At 42.3% G+C, this 20,671-nt stretch overlaps 1 long non-coding RNA gene across 1 annotated transcript; it reads right to left on the bottom strand.

The window, feature by feature from the left end:
* Positions 1-1,355: 1,355 nt before the first annotated feature.
* On the bottom strand, positions 1,356-19,450 carry LOC148390408 (uncharacterized). Its single transcript, XR_015861466.1, has 3 exons — positions 19,050-19,450; positions 1,635-1,701; positions 1,356-1,494 (listed from the first exon to the last, which is right to left on the bottom strand). It is a non-coding gene; the product is annotated as an uncharacterized LOC148390408 (long non-coding RNA).
* Positions 19,451-20,671: the final 1,221 nt, after the last annotated feature.

Here is a 20,671-nt window from a genome sequence, read left to right as displayed (position 1 = left end):
GCATTTTAACATGTTACACAGCAAGTAAAGAGCATGACAGTCAGCTTTTGTTTACATTCACCGTATAGCCTCCAGAATGGTGGATGACGACGCGGTGCCGACGCAGTGCACGAGCCCAATTTTGCCAACGTGCACAGGAAACGGTCTGCAAATTCTGACCAAGCTCAAGGTGACATGCATGGCTAACATGGTGTCTCCTTACCACCTCTTCATATCTTCATCCCCCTTTTTTTTCCCCGCTTTGTTTGTTTGTGTCCCTGATGTTTTTATTTAAGGCATCAAAAGAGCCCCCCCCCTGGCAACACACACCACCCCTCCCCCTTGCGACATCCCTCCCCGAGCCCCCGAGCAGCCACGATGATTTGTAAACTTCAAACGAGTAAAGAGCCCCAGCTCGGGCTCCTCTGCTCATTTAGGTAATTCAATAAGCCAGAGGGGACAGGAACAACGAGGCACGGCTGCCCCCCCTCCTCCTCCCCCCCGCTTGGCGGTGAGCCCCCACTCTTCCGAATGAAATCTCTGTAGACCGTCTGCAACAAATGTGCAAGCTGCGACCGTCAATGAGGAAATCATGATTCTCCGTCATGACCACAAACACGTCACATTACTGTCACATCTCTAAATGAGATGATGACTTGCAAAAATGCAGAACTTCCAGACTGGGTGTCCGATTCACATGCAAGTTTTGACACACGTGCATGTAGGCTGTAGTAATTTACAGATTCTCCTGCCTTTAGTTTTCAAAATTCAGGCTGTTGTAGAAGGCCTCATGAAGGGATACGCCTGATATGGAGCCTCTAAAGTCCAATTTGTGGAGCCGAATAACTTGTTCTGTTAAGAAACAGCCCATATGCGACCAAAGTCACAAATCAGCTCGGTCAGAACTTGGCGTGCTGATGACGATATCATAGAAGAGGCGGGACCAAAGGAGATGGGCGCAGTTAATGATACAAACACAAACACACACACCTCACCCGCCCTACTTGTCGAGACAGAGAAGGCGACACAAGTCGCCAGTAACACAATGGTCCAGCAGCAGAAAGGCAGGAGGAGCAATAAATCGCTATCGTTATCAAAACCACGCAGCAACATACTGGGCCACTCCCGTCACCCGGCAAATCTGAATCTGATAACACACACACACACGGCCCACTACTCCACATCACACACACAACTTAATGATGCCCCACGGAAGCATGCAAAAGGCTGCTTTTACTGGCACCACAGTCCTGACCTTGCCTGACTTGTCACAAAATTGAAATCAGTAACCGAGCCTCTGGTTTGTGATGCAGATATCAATCCCCGAAGCGAAGACGATTGCACAATGCACGACTTGAAACAGTTTATTTTTCTGAGAGTTTTGTAAAAAGAGAAGCAACGTAGCCAGTTGCTCTGGCTCCTCTGGTCTGGAGCAGCCCACCCCCAAATGAGTGCAGTAAATTGCCCATTTTATCTCTTTGCTGTCAACCATAACCGCAACAGCACCATAATCATCTAGGGAAGGGGAGGGGGAGAGAAAAGAGCAAAGAGCAAAAACAATTTAATTGACTTTTTTTTCACACAGTCGTGCAAAACCGGTTCGAAGGATGCAATTGCCGAGCGCCTTCCGCAGGCCGGAAAAGCTGACGAATTACCTCGGCATCGATGTTAGTGGCTCATCACGGGCTGCCACGCGGACAGCGCCAAAGCGCGTGATTTCCTCTGAAGGGGAAAAACAACTCAGGGAGACGAAACCTATTTGGATTTTTGCAGTTCAAATATTTGGACTTTCTTGGCAAGACCTCCACCAACCAATCCTGGCAAAGCAGGGATTGAGGCTGTGTAATTGGTTTAATTGTCAGTGATTACTCCGCTGTTTTTGCGTGGCCCAAGTCGGGGAGGAGACGGGATCTGGGTTAATGATGTGTTTCCATCTTAATTAAACGCTTTGGTCCGCTCTGCTTAAAGCGCAGGCTGGACGTGCACATGCAGAAGTCATTTGCAGGAGACTGGCACAGTTGGACGCGGAGGGTGGCCGTCTGACACGACATGAAATGAGTGAAAGGAGAGTTCAGTTGTAGATTTGTTACGTTTTGACATACAGCAACCGATGCGACAATGAAACTTAACACTGGAGTGCGTAAAAAGTGCAGTAAAATGAACATTTGTGGGTACTGTATGAAAGGTGGGGGTGGTTCAAGTGTTATGTTGGAGCCTGTAAATGTCATGTTTGCTTGACGGTTTCCTTTTTTGCCTTCTAATTGGTGTTGGGGGATTTGGGTTTTTGAAAGAGGAGGAGGAGTTTTAAAAAAAAAAAAAAAAAAAAAAAAAAAGAACGATTAAGGGGAGTGTGAGGTTGGGGGGGGTTAAGCACATAAAACTGCCAAGTTGCTTCGAAAGCAAACTGGATTCTGATGCTTCTGCAGGGCTAGAGGTGGAGAAAATGGGGTCACACTGGAATAATAAAGCACGATTTTATTGGAAAGCACTAAAACAAATATTAGCCAACACATTATAAGGGTTACACTTGATTGTTCAAAGCTGTCAAGGCGTTACAGGAGTGACCGTTAAAACAACAGCTTTTGCACAAAGATGGATTGTTGAAGGTCCTCTCTCATCACACTTTTCGGTTTGGATTATTTTACGATGTTATTCTACACCGCTACTGTCCACTTTGCTGCTGTAAAAAACAATTTGCCCAATTATGGGACTCATAAAGGCGCATTCTATTCGATTTTAAAAGAGCTGTCAAAATGTTCTCGTCATAGTTATACTATTATAAATCTAAAAGCGTGTCTCTTTCACACTCCATCTTTCATCCTCTCTCCACCCAGCGAGTGGGTTACTCTACTGTTTACAATATTTCAAATTCCCACTCAAGTGTTTGGCTTGGCATGTTGCGCGGCCTTTTCCTTAGCAATTACAGGCTTGCAGGCTTTCTCAAATGGGGCTTTTGAAGAAACAACACTTTTCTCCCTCAGCGCGAGGGAAATAACGGAGACATTTGGCCCATAGCTTACGCAGTCAATCATACGCGTCCGCCTCAAGCTATGTCTGACGCATTTGGCTACGAAAATAGTCCCGTAACTTGTGACTCTGCGTAACTCTGTGAATGCTCGTGAGTGTGTGTGCGTGTGTCTGTCCGTCTGGGTATGTGTTGTAGAATGCAGACACACACACACACACACACACACACACACACAGACAGACACACACATGCTATGTTAGAACTAGAATAATAATGCAAGCAGCAACTAGAACTGATGAAATGAAATGCAGTATTTAGAAACACACATTGACATTGCAGTAAATTGCCCTCATAAAAATAACATTCTTCTCTTTACATCCTAACTTTGCATCTTTTTTGTAAATGTATACATGTAAATGTATAAAAAATAACATTATTCTCTTTAAAGTTAGGACTTTGCATCTTTTTTTTTTAAATGGCTGAGTCGTGCTTGTGGAACACTATGTTATCAACGTACATATGGGCGCTCCCACATTCCGAAACATACATTGTGGGGTTAATTGCAGACTCCAATTGCCAAGATGCACAGGTGTGCAGAGTTGTATAACTTCGAAGAAGTTCTGTGCAACTCCGGGGTGTGCCACACCTCAAGCAACAAGTACTACGTGACACCAGATACGGTAATTAAGCGTTGGTCATGCAAAGTATGTATTGAATGCTTGCGGAATATAAGTAAGGAGTCAAGATGAATTTGCACATCCTGTTATCAGGAGAGGAGAAAATGAGTGTCGAATTGATAAAGCAATTGAAACTCACGTGACTATGAAGGGAAAGTGTAGATACAATACATTTAAACTTTCAGACGTAAAAGCCGAGCACTATTCTGGTCGACGGCATCAGCATAATTGCACAATTACTCAGCTAAATGTTCTCTCTGAAGATTATTTGATGCCGGGTTCAGATGAAAGGCACAAAAACATCAACATTAGTCGGACTTGTATTGTCAGGGGCAGAGAGAGGTGGGGGACGCCTTTGGAGAGGTGGTGGTTGTGTGTGTGTGGGGGGGGTTGAGTTCCTTAGCCTGAGGCTAAGAATGGCCCCTCCCTCCAGTCTTCCACCCACACAAGGGAGTTTAAAAATCCCATTTACTCTGACTGGAGCCAGGAGTTGGCTTGAAAAGGCCGCGGACAAAAAGCAATTTTCCACGCAACAAAACCATTACAATGGTTCCTCTTTGATCTGGGCCCCCCTCCCATTCCACTCCTACCAGTGCCAATTGAACTTTGTCACCATGCAACTGTCATCTGCCGAGGGAAAGACCTTCTAGGCTGAATGAAGCGGTCCACAGCAATTTAGCCCAGACAGCACTTTGAAGTGTCAGGGAAAAGTCCAACTGCAGTCCTGAGTCTCCTTTGAGTGGTCCGTCTCTCCCTTTGCGCTTTCTTTCATTCTCTTGCCAATTGCTAATATCCAGCACCAACAGTCCCGCGGGGCAGCCAAAGAAGAGCCAGGACATTAAACATCCAGCACCTTTGCATTCTCCCCTTTCGGACTCCCTCCCTTCCTTGCCTTCCAAGTAACAGAGGCATGCTGCGCTGGCATGTGGATAATCAGCCATGGGGCCCCCGCGACATCAAAAGCTCGGAGAGCCCCTAAGAATACAAATGTGAGGCCTAATGGTACACTTCATTAATGTCCTCCCCATCAAAGGCCACTTTACTGACTTGGGAGATTGACTAATTTACACATTGTGGGAAATTGCTCCCAGCCATGCGTAAAACTGCCAAGCATTTATATAGAGCGAGTCGGAGAGAGGCGGGAGGAGGAAAGTGGACGGGACGGCCTCTGGAGGAGCTTGGACTGAGTCAAGTGGCTCCAGGCCAAGTCACACATGTACTAATGTCGAGCAACAGCGTATAGCTTAAAGTTGACTGTTTTTCATCAATACTCTCGTTTAAGGTTATTATTTTGTGGGTTGCTTTACTCGATCAGAAAGATGAAAAGGGAAGCAAGGACGGTTCACGACAGCAAAGATACGCTATGAAAACAGTATTAATATGGCCATCCATTTTCTATTTTGGCTTGTTCTTATCCGACACCCAAAATGTAATAAAAAAAAATTACCGTAATTTCCGGACTATAAGTCGCGGTTTTTTTCATAGTTTGGGTGGGGGGGCGACTTATACTCAGGAGCGACTTATATGTTTTTTTCACAAATTTTTACTTGATCATTAAGACATCACTTAGAAGTATAGTTGACCACTTCCCATGTTATTTTTAGTATAGTTGATCACTTCACATGCTTTTATATCTTTATCTTGAACATATTCAAAACATAAAAAATAGAGAAAACATCAAATAAAGCAATTAACACTTTAAAGCACCATATCCAAGTCCACTGTCTGCTGTATGTACACTTGCTCCATTTTTGCTCCTCTTATATTTATTATTATTATTATTTATTATTATTTGTTTATTTATCATTTATTCAACACTCTTATTTATTCATTGTTTGTGCCTTCTTGGGTTTTTTTTGTGTTGTTTGTATGCATATGTGTACTATCTCACCGAGGGATAGTGGAAACGTAATTTCAATCTCTTTGTGTGTCTTAGTATTCGACGATAAAGCAGACTTTGACTTTGATAAAATAACCCCAAAAAATTATATTTTCAGACGAAACTGGATGAGGGCGCTCTAAATTTCACCGTTGGCCGTGACTCATCAACTGGGTGGGCTTAAGAAAAATGGCACCAAAAAAAACCTCATATTTTGCAGGTTACAAACTTCAAGTTGTAAAATATGCAGCTGAAAACAGTAATCGAGCAGCAGAAAGAAAGTTTGGAGAACCGTGATGTACCAATGGATTACTATTTCAAGTGACGTCAGTAGCGCGGCGCGGCGGTTGTTTACATACAAACGTGCCCACATAAGGACTACCGGCATCATTAGCGGTGATCATTTCTAAGTGACACGGAGGACAAAGAGTTTGAAGGAATTAAGGTTTTGGAGTGACATAGAAGGTTTGAAAAACTATTATGGCTTTTACGCACGCCCGGTCCTACTCTACTGAGTCGGGGGCCGGCGCTCGGCCGAGTGGCTGTCCGCGAACGGTGCGCGGGGCTCGGACATGGCCATTACGCACGCCCGGTCTGTCTGGAAGTCCACGCCGCCACACGCTTGGAAGTTTGTTTTGTTTAATTAATAAAGAGCCGTTTACCAAACCCACGTCTATCCTTGTACTTTGTTAACGCTACAATATAGTTATATAGTAGATCTGTGGAATAAAGACGAGGCTAACGTCAGGGCGCACGCGCGGCGATGTTGACAAAGGACGAGGAATTTGATCGATGGATTTAATGGAATTAAAGTGCACGGATGGTTTGATAATATTATTGGCTTGTATTATAGTTATTTGAAATATAGTTTATCTATCGTTATATGAGCCTGTGGAATATTTTGAAGTGCAAGCGCCCTCAGCCGTGCTGACAAAGAACGATCGATGGATTTAATGAATTGGAGTGACACAGATGGTTTTATAAACATGTTATTCATGTAATAGTTGTCCTTAATCACTCTATATGTTACGTCAGGCCCGTTCTCAGCTCTTTGTTTGTGTATGTCACGTTAACATACCTATCGTTTAGCTTGTTGTTGCTATTTAATGAATTGGAGTGACACCGATGGTTTTATAAACATGTTATTCATGTAATAGTTGTCCTTAATCACTCTATATGTTACGTCAGGCCCGTTCTCAGCTCTTTGTTTGAGTTTGTCACGTTAGCATACCTATCGATTAGCCTGTTGTTGCTATTCAATGAATTGGAGTGACACCGATGGTTTTATAAACATGTTATTCATGTAATAGTTGTCCTTAATCACTCTATATGTTACGTCAGGCCCGTTCTCAGCTCTTTGTTTGAGTTTGTCACGTTAGCATACCTATCGTTTAGCCTGTTGTTGCTATTTAATGAATTGGAGTGACATTGATGGTTTTATAAACATGTTATTCATGTAATAGTTGTCCTTAATCACTCTATATGTTACGTCAGGCCCGTTCTCAGCTCTTTGTTTGTGTTTGTCACGTTAGCATACCTATCGTTTTGCCTGTTGTTGCTATCGTTTAGCCTGTTGTTGCTCGTTCATGACTGTTTTTGGTGTGGGATTTTGTCGAATAAATTGCCCCCAAAATGCGACTTATACTCCGGAGCGACCTATATATGTTTTTTTTCACTTTTTGGGGCATTTTATGGCTGGTGCGACTTATACTCCGGAGCGACTTATAGTCCGGAAAATACGGTAACTAGCGTACAAGATTGAATTAAACAAATACAAATACTTTGGTCCATTTAGCTTTAGTCTGTTTCCAAATGGATGAGTCATTCCACTTCTTGGTGCCCTTGAGCTAAATTACACTTCGCACCACTTACATTTTTATTTATTATTTTGGGTAGCATTAATGGTTACAGCTGGGATAGGCTCCAGCTCACTTATGACCATAATGAGGAGAAACACTATAGAAAATAGGTGATTGGATATTTGTCGAAGGAACAACAGATAGTGGTGCTTTAGATTAATGACTCTGTAAACATTTTTCTTGAATAGCTTATGATCTCAATTATTAAAACAGAATCACGTGTGAATTATGATAATCTTTCAGGCAACGTAGAGGCAGAAGATGTTACGCTGGTCCATCCTTCCTCTAAAATTCAATTGATGCACCAGTCAAAAATGTCAACTTCAAGGCTCGGACACTAATAGGCGATGTCATGGTAGCGACATCCTCCCCTATTAGATGTTAAAATTTATTCCCATGGGTGTTACCCAGCCAGAGGCAGAACAAATCAGTTCAAATTCACAGCATTGCTTTTGGAGTCAGTGTTCTGTTCCTACAAAAAGACAAAAGCATGTTATCAACTTCAACCCCCCCACACACACATCGACTCCTACAAAGTCATATAGCTGTCATCAGTTATTATTACGTGCTGCAGCCCACCTGCATTATAACCATGTGAGCCTGGCGTTGAAGTGACACCATCAAATATGTTTTGTGGCTGTCTTGCATGTATGTCTCATTTGGCTTACTCTCCGCGTATGTGTATGTGTAGGCCCGCTTTGGATGCCGACACCTGCGATACAGTGAGCGTCTTTCAGCGGAAAAATTATATGCTTTTAATTTGTCTTCTTGAAACAGCCAAGTTCCGCACGACTGTAACGTTGAGGAGAATGTTAAAAGTGTGTTGAGTGTCTGTATATGTAAGCGTAGCCTTGACATAAGCAAACACAGTGCTTTGGGTGTAACACCTGTTTATGTTGGAGACGGAGCAAACTGACAGATTTTCTGAAGAAGTTTTCAATGTAGCCAGAAAGTGGTAATGAAACTTTTTTCAGGGAGGGGGAAAAAAAAAAAAGAAAGTGCTTTGCTGCCGGACTTGGGGTTGCTGGCAAGAAAGGGAAAGCCTAATGTGTCTCCGCTTTGCATAGTTTTGTGGTCGGGCTCAGGCCGCAGCAGCACACACTTCACTCATTGGCTGGTCAACAGAGGCCATTTGAATATCGTGACTAATTCGACCAATTAAACTGTCACAGGGCTGTTTTCAATGGGCCTTTTTCACAAGTTGCTCATCCATAATGCTCGCTTCTGTTGCCCAGAGCTTTGACTTTAACTCACTCTATTCACAGTGAAGCAGGATCACAGAGAAGGTAAAAGCGACGTCAGAGGCAATACTGCCTGCAGATGAAGGGACAGATTTACAACTCCAACATAAAAACGTCTGTACAAACACTCCAAGATGCTCTCAACTGCTCATAAACCAAAAGATGTCAGTTTAGACACAAACTGACAAAAGATAAATAGAAACTTAATACAACTTATCAATAATTTCCTCATCATGTGTATCAATATTATGTACGCTGTACATAAGCGAGCACTCACTTTTCAGTTTGAACAGACTTTTTCTCAGCTGGAGTTTTTCATAATAAAACAATAAAAAGCAGGATACATGCAGGAACTGTTCTGAAATCTATATTCATCAGAAGCTCCAACAGAAGAGAATGGAAGAACTGAGTTCAAGTTTTTATTTTAAAACGGCAACTTGGCTTAATTCACCTCAATGCAACTTTATTTATATTAACATATATATATTGATTATATTAATCAGAGCACCATGGTTAGACTAGTGGGGGCACATATTGTAAAAAAATATATATATATTGAGATTAGAATTAGACATTTTGTTAATGAATTGCTTCATTTGGGTTCACTTCAAAATGTGTGACAACAATGAACACAAGTTAATAATAATGTGAACACGATCACCATTTTGCAGTTATTTTCCACTGTCAGAAGAGAAAAACAAGACTGACTGAAGACCAAAACTGTGCTGTGTGGCTTCTTGCCATTTCTGCATCATTACCCCAATTAATCCTGATGCTGTTAAAAGTATTACAATTTTGGAACACAAATTAGTCTAGATTTGCTGCCAGCGCAGGTGACTAATGATAGGTTGTTCATTTGATGACCTCGATGAACTGGTTCCGTGACTTGTCACCCCCAACGGCTGTGCAATTAAACCGCTTGATTATCCAGAACAATCACGTTAGCCTACCATTAAATAAATGCTGCTCGACTGCTGTGGGAAAGTTCAGATGAGTCATGCGAATGGATCACTCCTTCATGATGACGCCGTTTTTATAGGACAGGTCCAACCAAACCCCCGCAACGGCTTTCCCGAGACACAACAGGCCCAATGGAGACGTTTGGGGGGCCGAATGAGGAGGCGGCATCAATAGACCGGACTCGGGTCTCCTGAAGCTCAAAGGGAGAGCTTGAATTCACCTTTTGTCCAGCCCTCAACGAGACGCTGGGGAGGCAGCGCCAATCTAGCCCGCCGATCTCCAAGTGAGGGAGAGCCACACTTGGATTGAACTAATGCGCTGCTCCTTGTTGAACAAATTCACCATTGTGGCTAGTTAGCCTGATACTATCCACATACCTGCACTGCTCGGGGGGAATGCATATGAAAAAGGCGGCCGGCAGTCTGTGCCAAGCCGACGGATGGAGTCGTGAGGAAAAAGGAGGGGCTCCTCTTAATGGGTCACAAATTCACATTGAGAGGAGCCACATCTGCATTTTATCAGCAGGGCCCAGATAATGTTACAGGGGACGATTGTCTGCAGATTGGCCATTGGCTCTTTCAAAGTGGTAAATTATTGAGCAAAAGCAGAGCTGCGTGCAGGATGATGTCGCTATGGAACGATCGTCTGCCGCTCACGAGTGCTGTCAAACCAACACCGCTGGGGGCAAATCTTTTTCAAAGGAACTTTGGAGTGTTAAGCTCTCCAATCAACAGCGTTTCCTTATTTGCAATGTTCTTTGTTTGTGTGTGTGAGCTCCTCTTAAGTGTTTTTGTCACACAAGAGCGTTCTCGGTTTATGATCCCACTGAGCGTGACCAGAATACCGTTTATGAAGGTACACAAGCTACAAAAGTAAGAAGAGTTAGCACACGCGACCATACTCTCCATTTTAGAATGTGTTTACTGTTTACTGGAGATAAAAGATAAAATGCTGCAGTTTGAGATATTTGGAAAGCTTTGGCTTCAGTCTAACTGCTGTCATGTGAATGAGTGAAGAAAAAGACTTTATTTCCAAACAGTCCCGTACAAACAGCTCCGTGGAGAAAACTCCCCGTTTATTATTTACTTGAAAACATCAAAAGTAGCATTGCTAATTTAGCAGAAAGCCGTTATCTGAGCAGGCTGGGCCTCTTCCCATGCTTGACCCACAACATCCTCTGACACATCTTCTCCACAGGGAGCTGTGGACGTGGGGGCCAGCGCGGTCTGACAGTCAAACAAGTCCCGAGGGGCATGAGAGTCCCCGCCGAGACCCCTTGTCTCTACCCTCCACTTCATTACCATCTCCCCCCCCTCCCCGGTCTCCGCTTTCATCTGCGGTCTGTTCCTGGCTCCACGTCGCTCGCATCCGGGAATATGGGGAGGGAAATGGACTACAAACGGATATGGGAATCGGCAGAATAAACACTCTAACGAGAAGGGGATTTTCATATCACTTTTAAAGTATTTCTATTACCATAGACGTTGACCCAAATTCAAAGAAGACACAATGATGGATGATAAACTGTTGTCAATTAGGTGATTGAATCATTAAGCTGTCAAAGGATTGAGTCAATACAATACAGTGAAACCTCTACAGGGGAATGCCCTAGAAGTGGTACTATTTGCAATTCAACCAAAATAAGTCACACTAGAGTTCAAACCGCCATTGTTGCATGATGACACGCAAGATCGATCTTGTTCGGCAGACATGAAAGGATTAAGGGCATCTATTGTAGACTTCATAATTATGAAGAGGTTAAACAGTAAAAGAAGTCAATCCACAAAAAGGGAAAACAATTCCATTAGTCTAAAATTCGTTTTATCTTAATGATGTGATTATAGTCACCAATTTAGAGTCTAATGGTGTGGATAAAAAGACACCGGAATAAACAAATTATGTCGGATGGACATGATAAGGCACACATACTCGTCCATGCCCATTTCTCGGAGGTGAAATGTATTCGATGAAGTGGAATTTCTCAGTAGCAACACTAATTTGTCGTAAAGAAAAGCTCATTCTTGTCCCGTAAATAACGTGAAGGATACAGTACAATTGTTTCTTTCCTCAGATTTATATTGACAGTGAAAAATATTTTTGGCCAGAGATATGAAACCAATTCGACCGATGAGAATTTGCTAACTGAGGACGAATGATTTACAGGTTTCGCATCTATTGGGGGCAGCTTTGAAACATATTTTCCCCTGTGATACTCGCCTTTGATTTGTCAGGCACGCATACATGTCATTGTTTATGTGTATTTCAACGACACACTCGTCACGATGGGGCTTATCGCCAGACTCTCATGCGCCCCCAGACCCCACTAATCAAGACAAACTCAAGCCATTGCCCCCCCCTTGCAACTTCCCTCCCCTCGACCCCTCCCCTCTCCTCTTCCATCTTCCCTCCCCTCGGCTTGGCCTTCTGTGACCGCCGGGCCGCACCGGGACCCGCTGTAATTGGTTTAGACATAATTTACTGCCCACTTGGTAATGTGGCATTTCAGCATCTGATAAAAATCATATCAAGTCACAGCGCTGGCCAGTGTGACTTGAAAGGAGCTCATTGTAATCATTTAGATAGGCCGGGAGGTTCCTGTCTGCTCTCCCGCTCCCATTCGCCGTCTCCACTTCTCTTTTTGTCTCATGCGTGCACAAGGACACTGACGTTTATTTTATTATTTTGCCGTCTACTTTATGATTGGAGTCCTTTCCAAAGGTCATGACAAAGCACAGTGGTTGTCTACAACTAGTACTTAAATAAGAAATTTACTTGGAGGCTAAATGCTAGACAGAAATGTAACATGTTTCCCATGAAGCCACCATTTTTTTTAAGCCAGATGTTCGAATGTATTGGCCAGTCAAAATACTTTTAAACCAAATTAGCATATCCATAATTCTGTAGCATTACAAAACAACAAGCTCACTGGCATTTAAAATAGTATTATTGTGCAATAGCTGATCTAACTTGTTAATATCAACACAACTGTTGTGTAATTGTCTGTTTTTCCACATGCAGATAATGAGGGGGAAAAGATATTGTTGTATTTCGAATCAGTTTTACTTCAGCATCACTTGTACTTGAAATGACCCTGAGAGCTGAAAGGTAATTTAGACCTGTTTAATCATGTAATGACCTTTTCCTTTTGTGAGTTCGTCTGTATTTCGGCAGCACGTATTATCTTTTGTAGCCAAGCTGTGGAAATATTTGGTGTCATTCTAAAACAGATAAATTGCTTATACTGAAGGAGAATATTCCACCGTATGGTCAACCAGTGCTCTGTTCTTTTAAATGAATTATCCATAAATCCTCATGATAGTTCTGTACCTTGGCAAAGAATATTAAAGATGTAAATGTTAACCCACATAGAGAGTTAAAAGGGCAGAAAGAATCACCATCAGTTGGCAGTGGTATTTGAGATGGAAATTTAGTGGTCCTATTACCGGGCCCTGGAGTAGATATAAGTGCACAATTAGATCCTCGCCTTGTGTTTTATGAGTGCCACTAAATCTGGCTTTTATCAGCTTTTCTAGACTGTGCGGTGGAAGGCTAACGTCCAACTCCCCACTCGTTCTTCACGCTCATCTGCCGCACGCTTGGCTACACAATCACAACACTAAACAGAGGCCTTGCGTGTGCAGCATTCCAGATAGGCAGACAGGTGATCAGCACGTGATCAAAGAGCCAACAATGCATCCAAAGAGATTCTTTGCTTTAGAAAAAAAAGAAAACACAACTGATTGTGCTAATTACTGTCTGCCAGTTCTTGTTCAACAAGATAAGCACTTAATGTCTCAGAGGAAGTTGAAGCGTCAACTGATGTTGTTCCAGCATCAAGACGTCGTGGCAGAAAAACATTTAGGCCTACTATATTTTCCATAATGTATATCCTCTTATAGAGCGACGTGTAATTACGAACTAATAAAAATTAAAAACAAAAACATTGTCTGTGATGGGTGAACTTGCTACTTGAAGGAAGAAAGAAAGAGATGAATTATTTATGTACATTTTTTTTTTTTTTTAAACAGGCAGCATCTTGTATTTGAGTCATTTTTCTATTTTTCCAAATCCAGGTTGTGTTTTGGATGTTTAGCTTCTATTCATGCGTGTCTAAACTGTTTTACCGTAACAAGTGAAGGCCACTGAATTAAGATGTGAGTGTGTGTGCGTGTATTTTTGTAGCAGCGGAAGCCTCCACAATGCCGCAGCCGTCAAATGACGCCTCCTTCCGAGGTTATTTGTACTCATTCGGAAAAGCACGTCGGGAAAAGTAAGTGCCTTCTAAATTAAAGACAGATTCAAATCGCGCTAAGAAGAGAGACTTCAAATTAAGTGCGTGGTTTTCCTGATGGCTCCAAACGAAATAAGTTAGAAAACTGTTTCCATGCACTTTGGGAGGCAGTATGATCTGGGTCCTATTTACACGGTGAGCAATTTAGCCATCTCGTGGCAGCACATCCATGACCGTGTGCACAGCTGCAAGGTATCGTACAACCTTGAGAGAGGCCAAAGCTTGTCGACTTGGAATAACAGCCAATGGATTAACAATGCGTGTGGCTGAATGCGGTTGAACAGCCAACCTCTGACTTGATAGTCCTAACAACTTAATAATATGTACAAAAAGGGGCAAAAGTGGGCTTCCAATTATGGTGGGAAAAGGAGAAAAATACAATCTGTTCACAGGATGGCTTTGCAACTGGAAGCCATTTCTGAACGCAAACAGCAAGTGGAGCGTTTTAAGTCGCTTTGCCTCATTTAACGCAACCTTAGAAATCGGATCCGGTGTCATTGGCGGACAGGGTAATTGCATATTAATCCCGTCTAATACGTCTGAAAACTGTAATAATCGTTACAAAATAATCATTCGCCGCTCCGCTCACACCGCCGCTTGTTACTTGAATGAAACCTTATATGACTTTGCACTGTGGTCCTGAAATCATCACGCCACTGCCCGTGCGCTCTCTTGACATAAGAGCATGCACTTGATAAGACTCACAGAGCACTTAGGAGGCGTTTTAGGCTCTTGTTCAGAGTCAAGTGCAGCCCCCCGTTGGCTTTTTTAGAGCTCGACCCTTCTCACTGAGCTGGACTCTATTATCAAGGCATGGCGGATTAACTTCAGACCAATAACACGCAATTACATTTATTTTCCAATCCTAAGCCTATTAGGCTGCACCCAAGCAGGCCTCGGTCTCGCTTTAGCTGAATTTAATTGTATTCCTTATGCCCATAGAGCTTTGTGCTGCAGGGGGTGCGTGCGTGGAGGAGGTCTTCAGCGGAGCCCCGCTTCAAGGCTTCACGAGAAGATCTCATCGGAGCGCCACTGAGACTGCCCAAGATCACCAACTCTTCAAACTGTAAATTGAAAGTGACCCCGCCCGTAATCGTGTCACTTTGCATGCCGCTTCCTTCAAGGGCGTCATAATCCTCTTAGTCCCAAAATGAAGACATAAGCACATCGCCCTCTCGCAGCTCTCACGCTGTTGCTTTACTCTCACGAATCACGGGGGGGAGGGAGAACCCAAGCGCAGGGAAGCAAGAATGCGGGGCTGTAGTCAAGAAATATTTCATCTAAATGAAACAAAAAAAGCAAATGCTGAAAAAACCCAAAGAACATGACATTCACAGGCCGTGTTGTTTTTGTATATGTAGAGGGGTTTGTTTATTAGATTGATTTGAATTTCAATCATGACGATGGAAAAAGTTATGTAAGAATAAATCAGATGGCAGGTTCTGCATCGAGAAGTACAATTCCAAAAGAGAAGCTGGCTTTTTTTAGTTACTGGACAGGGTCTATTTTTTATTCTTTTATTCTTCAGCCGTTCCCCTCAAAAGATAATCTATTTCTGAAAAGACAAAGAAAAGGGTTGGCTTGTTTCAACATTAATCAGGAAAGACAATTAGTGGAGCTGACGTAAAGGATTTTGTCTGACAATAACACTCAACATTAATTCCTGTGATGATGCTCTCAATCAAAGCTGGACTTGCCGCCTCCTGCTCTGTATTCAGCTAAACGTGATATCTGGCATGTAGATAAATGGAAACTGTATCCCTCTGTGTCTGGTGGATGCACTACCTGTGCTCACGAGCAGAATACACTCACAAGGAGAGCGCTCCATCACATCAATCCCAAATGGGAAACGAACAAGACGGCTGCGGCCTCTTAATAGAAAATCCCGGGAGGAGTGCACAAATTCCCGAGACAGATCATCACTAACCCTCTTTGTGGGATTTATTCCCAAACAACACACATAAACACACGCTTCATGTTCTACTCATGTTGTACACAGCCCGCCGGCACCGGGCCCGCGTTGGCCAACAAATGAGGGCTATTAAAAGTAGATCGCAGGGCACAGAGTAAGACAAGAGAGCACTCAGAGACGCATCAAGCTTTATGCGGTGCAATCAGAACAAAAACAAACATCTGAAGTCTCATTAAACCATCAGAGCCCAAGACCCCCACTTCAGTTTGAAACACTTTTTGATGGCTGAACTAACAAATCTGAACATTTTAGTGTTTGGCTTGGGGGGGGGCAGATTAGTAATCATATCTCTGTCCTGTTATTCTATGTCTAGGCTCAGAGGAGGGTGCGGGGATGACTGGGTGGGGGGGGGTTAGATGAAGGAGGCATGAGTGGGCCTTCGCTGAAAACATAATTGGCATGGCCCCCGTGACACTGTCTGTCAGATTGCGAGCTGGGCTCTGTGTGTGTGTGTTGAGCGGGCCCCTGCAATGTTCATTAAACAAGGAGCGCGGGGGCCTCTGAGATGTTTGTGCAGCCTCCGTGGCTCCACCACACAGTGAGAGCGGACACCAGCACAGACTGACGCACTTCTAATTAGCAAAACATTTAGACGGACATTATTCAATGTGAATCAAATATTTTCAACGCATATACAAAAGGAATACTTGAGTATTTCTGACCAGAATGATGTGAGATGAAAGGATAAGGTGCCTCATTTATACTTCAAAATACATTGTTTACATAGATCATATTAATACGTCAATAAGGTAAAATCAGGTGCCTTACGTTGTTGGCTTAAATTGTATTAAGTCAATTATGATTACCTGTTTGAAACAAAAGCAAAAAGAAATTGTTACACTGTGAAATCAAAAGCATAAAAGGAGTGCCGGTTGTTCATAAAAGGACTGCGGCCGCTGGTCACGGCGCTTTACGTCAACAGAGATAGTCATCGGCAATATTGAATGAGCGATCGCGGAGATAATATGCAGCCTTCGAGGCGAGAGAGATTCAAGCTGCCATATAAGGTGAATGGGGAAAGGTGGCAGGGGGCTTCATCTTTGGTCGGCTCTCTCCAAAGAAAGTGAAAAGTATAGTAAGAGTTTGCTAAACAAAGAGAATTCCATTGTGTCACACTTGGATTTTATGAGTCACATTAGAGGCAACGTTCCTTCAAATTTTCCACCTTTTGATCCCGTAAAAGGGTGACTACGCCGAAGCCCCATCTCCGACACTGAATTGCCCCTAATTCCACCATTCAAGTGGCGCTCAGTATTTTTCCAGTAAGCCATCCAACCCTGCGCCGCCGCACTTTTCATTTACCAGCCCGCCCCATCTCTGAATGTACTTTTCACTATGCTCACGCGTCCATCACGTGAAACTCAATCATCATATTTGTGTAAGTCATTCTCAGTGTTCCCTTCCACTCAACAGAAGCTCCATCTATTGCACTTCGGCGGGCTACGCACGTTGTGTGCCTGTTAGCAATTAGCATAAAGGTTTGCACGAATGCTTTTGGTGTCTGGGTTAGGGTGCGTGCGTAGACTGCCGGGCTCTCCGAAAGATAATGAGCCTTAATGGGTGAGTGACGCGGTAATTGCAAAGGTGTACGGTGACACGATGGTCAGCGCAATTACCCAACTTTTGACATCAATTCTCAACTCAAATGATGTCATTGAAATGTGACTCATTGCACTCACACCCAGGCGGCCTTGGTTTTGCTCATGCACATATGCGGTCTGTAAAAGACAGAAGACCAAAGTCCATTTATTTAATTGGCTTGATTTGTCTCAAAACTGCAACTCGCAGAAAGCATGTTGCCATCGCTGTGTCCAAGCCGTAGAAAGTGACTGCACTCGTCATTCCTGTTTTCATTTAAATCTGGCTCGGAATGGAATTTACAAGGTGCCCGTGTGAAGCGTACACAATATTTTTTAGTAAGTGTCAAAGGCTACCAGTGTTTTAGTCACCACTTAAATATAAGCAATAAAAAAGTGTTAAGCAAATAGCTTTTTTTTTGTTTTTTTTTATTCGGCCAAACCACTTTTTCTTTCACTGGACTAACTTTAAATTGGGTGGCTCTAAATAACAATAACGAGAATGGGCTGCTTTTCTTCTTCTTCTACTACCCTACTTTTTTTTTTTATTGTGTTTTTATCTGTCTCGTGCACACTTGCATCACCGCTTGAATTGCAGCACTGACCAGCCAGTGGTGACAAAAACAGGCACAGGCAAAAGGCCACCACCATAAATAAGCACAAGAATTTGTAAGCTTGACTTTTGCAATTAGGACGGCAAGGGAAAATATATGTGCAAGAAACATTTTAATGAGCTTCCACTTGGCAGTCATGCTGTCGAAAGCGAGCATCTCAATAGCGGTTCATCGCTCAAAAAGTGATAGCGGAAATTCTTAAGGGTGTGAAATATTTCCCAGCCAAATATCCCCGGGCACCATAAAAGCTCAAGGTAATTAAAAAAGGTTGTTTTTCATTCCGTTTTCTGAATTCTGTAGCAATTAATCTGCCCGATTTGATTATGAAGTGCACAAATTAAACAATAAAGAGCTGTCTAATGAGGGATTAATTATGGGAAGCGGGAGGGGAGAGGCGGCAGAGGCTTCGGCCGTACATCTGCGTCTCTGGCAGACAGCGCAGGCCCATAAGGAAGACAAAGAGGCTCCTCGTCCATGTGGTGCCGCACTGATAGGGCCCCCTCATCACAGATCAGTAGATCCACAGCCCATGGAGCTCATAAACTGCTGAGCCATAATTGAAAGTGCCAAAATCAATATCACTGACAGGCCTTAATTAAATTAAATATGTCTCCCAAAGGAGAGGGTTGGACTTTTGCTAGATGTGGGTGGGTGCCAGCATATGCGCTGATGCCCGAGTGAGCTCACGCCATGAGGCGCTCCCACTGCAGTAGATGCATTAGGCAGGTTTGACAACACCCTTTTTTGCCTTAAATCTGTGACTATTATGTCATTACAGAGAGGAGGATTCTCATACTGTCCTTTAAAATCGTTCTCCATGTCAGGAATGATAATGTATAACTGACCACTATAAATAAATAAATAAATAAATGCAAAAATAAATGCATAAATGCATAAATGCATAAATAAATAAATAAATAAATAAATAAATAAATAGTGAGTGTCTGTTTCATTTCAATCTTTTCAAAGGTTCAATGTTGTATAGTTGTCACACGCTTATCTTAAAACACTGTGTACAGGTGTTGCTCATACCTTGTTGAAGATGGAGGAAGAATGTCCAACATGCAAGCAGGCAGCAGAGGTAGAAGGCAATGGCAGGCAAAGGTGGTAGGCAATGACAGGCATGCAAAGAGAGGGTAGGCAATGGCAGGCAGACATACAGGTGGCACACAGGTACAGCCAATCCAAATTGTTTGTAATCCAACTAAGGCTATAAATAATCTGAATACAACATAAAGGATTCCAAGAAGTAAACTAAAGTTTGTTTTCCAAGTTCAAAGTTCCTAAATTCCAAAGGATACAAGCTTGAAGCTGTAACAAACTAAATCACGACTGTCTTCCTTTGCCTAACTGAGACTACCAAACTGAGGCTGACTACCATGAGGGAGCAGCCATCTTTACCTGGTCAGGTGCCTGATCAGGTGACTGACCAGGTGACTAAAGGTTGTGTCAAAATAAAAGTCCATGGCCCAATTTGAACAAAATTTAGCTAATCACACACACACACACACACACACACACACACACACACACACACACACACACACACACACACACACATATATATATATATATATATATATATATATATATATATATATATATATATATATATATATATATATATATATATATATATATATATATATAGATAGATATATAGATAGATAGATAGATAGATATAGATATATATAGATAGATAGATAGATATATTATATACTATTTATTTATAAAAAAAATAGTATATAATATAATATATATATAAACAGTACAAATCAATAGTACATCAAGTGTATTTAAAAAAACAATCTAGAAGAAAAAAAAGAAGAAGGAGAGCTAGCTCCTCATCATTTCTGACTTTGCCTAATGTTTAAAGGATTAGACAGCCGGAGTCAGTTAAGGGTCACTGACAGAATGCTGCTCTGGGCAGGAGGAGGACAGTGGTGGGCTCCCGATGGGAGCTGTAAGAAGCCCCCTTTGGATAAACTTGGGCTGTAGACATTGTGAGATTAACATGGAGCCAGCACTGCTGTGGAGATCCCAAAGACTTGGATGTGAAGCAGCTCGCCATCCTCACAGTAACTTCCCACATGCACGGTCTCACTTTTTGCGAATTGGGATTTGCTTTTCTTTGCTGGGATCTCAAAGACGAGGGGGGAGTCAAAAGTGACGGGTCTAAAGTTTGAAAGAAAGACGGTTCTTGTACATGGTGTCACTGGAAGGGCAAGGCAAAGGTTTCTACCGTGATATTTTTAATAGCTTCACCTCACACTGGTGCAGAATTTTAATCATCTTTTCTAACCGATGACAAATACCACGAAGTCAATGTTCAATAATAGAATTTATAATAATAATAATAATAATAATAATAATAATAATAATAATAATAATAATAATAATAATAATAATAATAATAATAATTAGTAGTAGTAGTCATTTCTCTCATAGTGAAATAGCATTATTATTATATTTGTGAGAAATTGGTCTGTTAAAAACAATTAAGATGGCAGATAGCTATTGAAATAGTGTATCATCTAATATGAAATTAATGTGATATTATTATTATTATTATTATATTTGTTTATTGCTGTATTTTTGTTTTGATATTGTTATTAGTGCATCATTAAGTTGCTCTCTTAATTGCCTCTGGTTCA

The sequence above is a fragment of the Syngnathus floridae genome, chromosome 11 (assembly GCF_059516105.1).
Source record: "Syngnathus floridae isolate MCC-2025c chromosome 11, RoL_Sflo_1.0, whole genome shotgun sequence".
NCBI classification, from domain to species: Eukaryota; Metazoa; Chordata; class Actinopteri; order Syngnathiformes; family Syngnathidae; genus Syngnathus; species Syngnathus floridae.
This window is presented reverse-complemented; position numbering and strand designations above follow the sequence as displayed.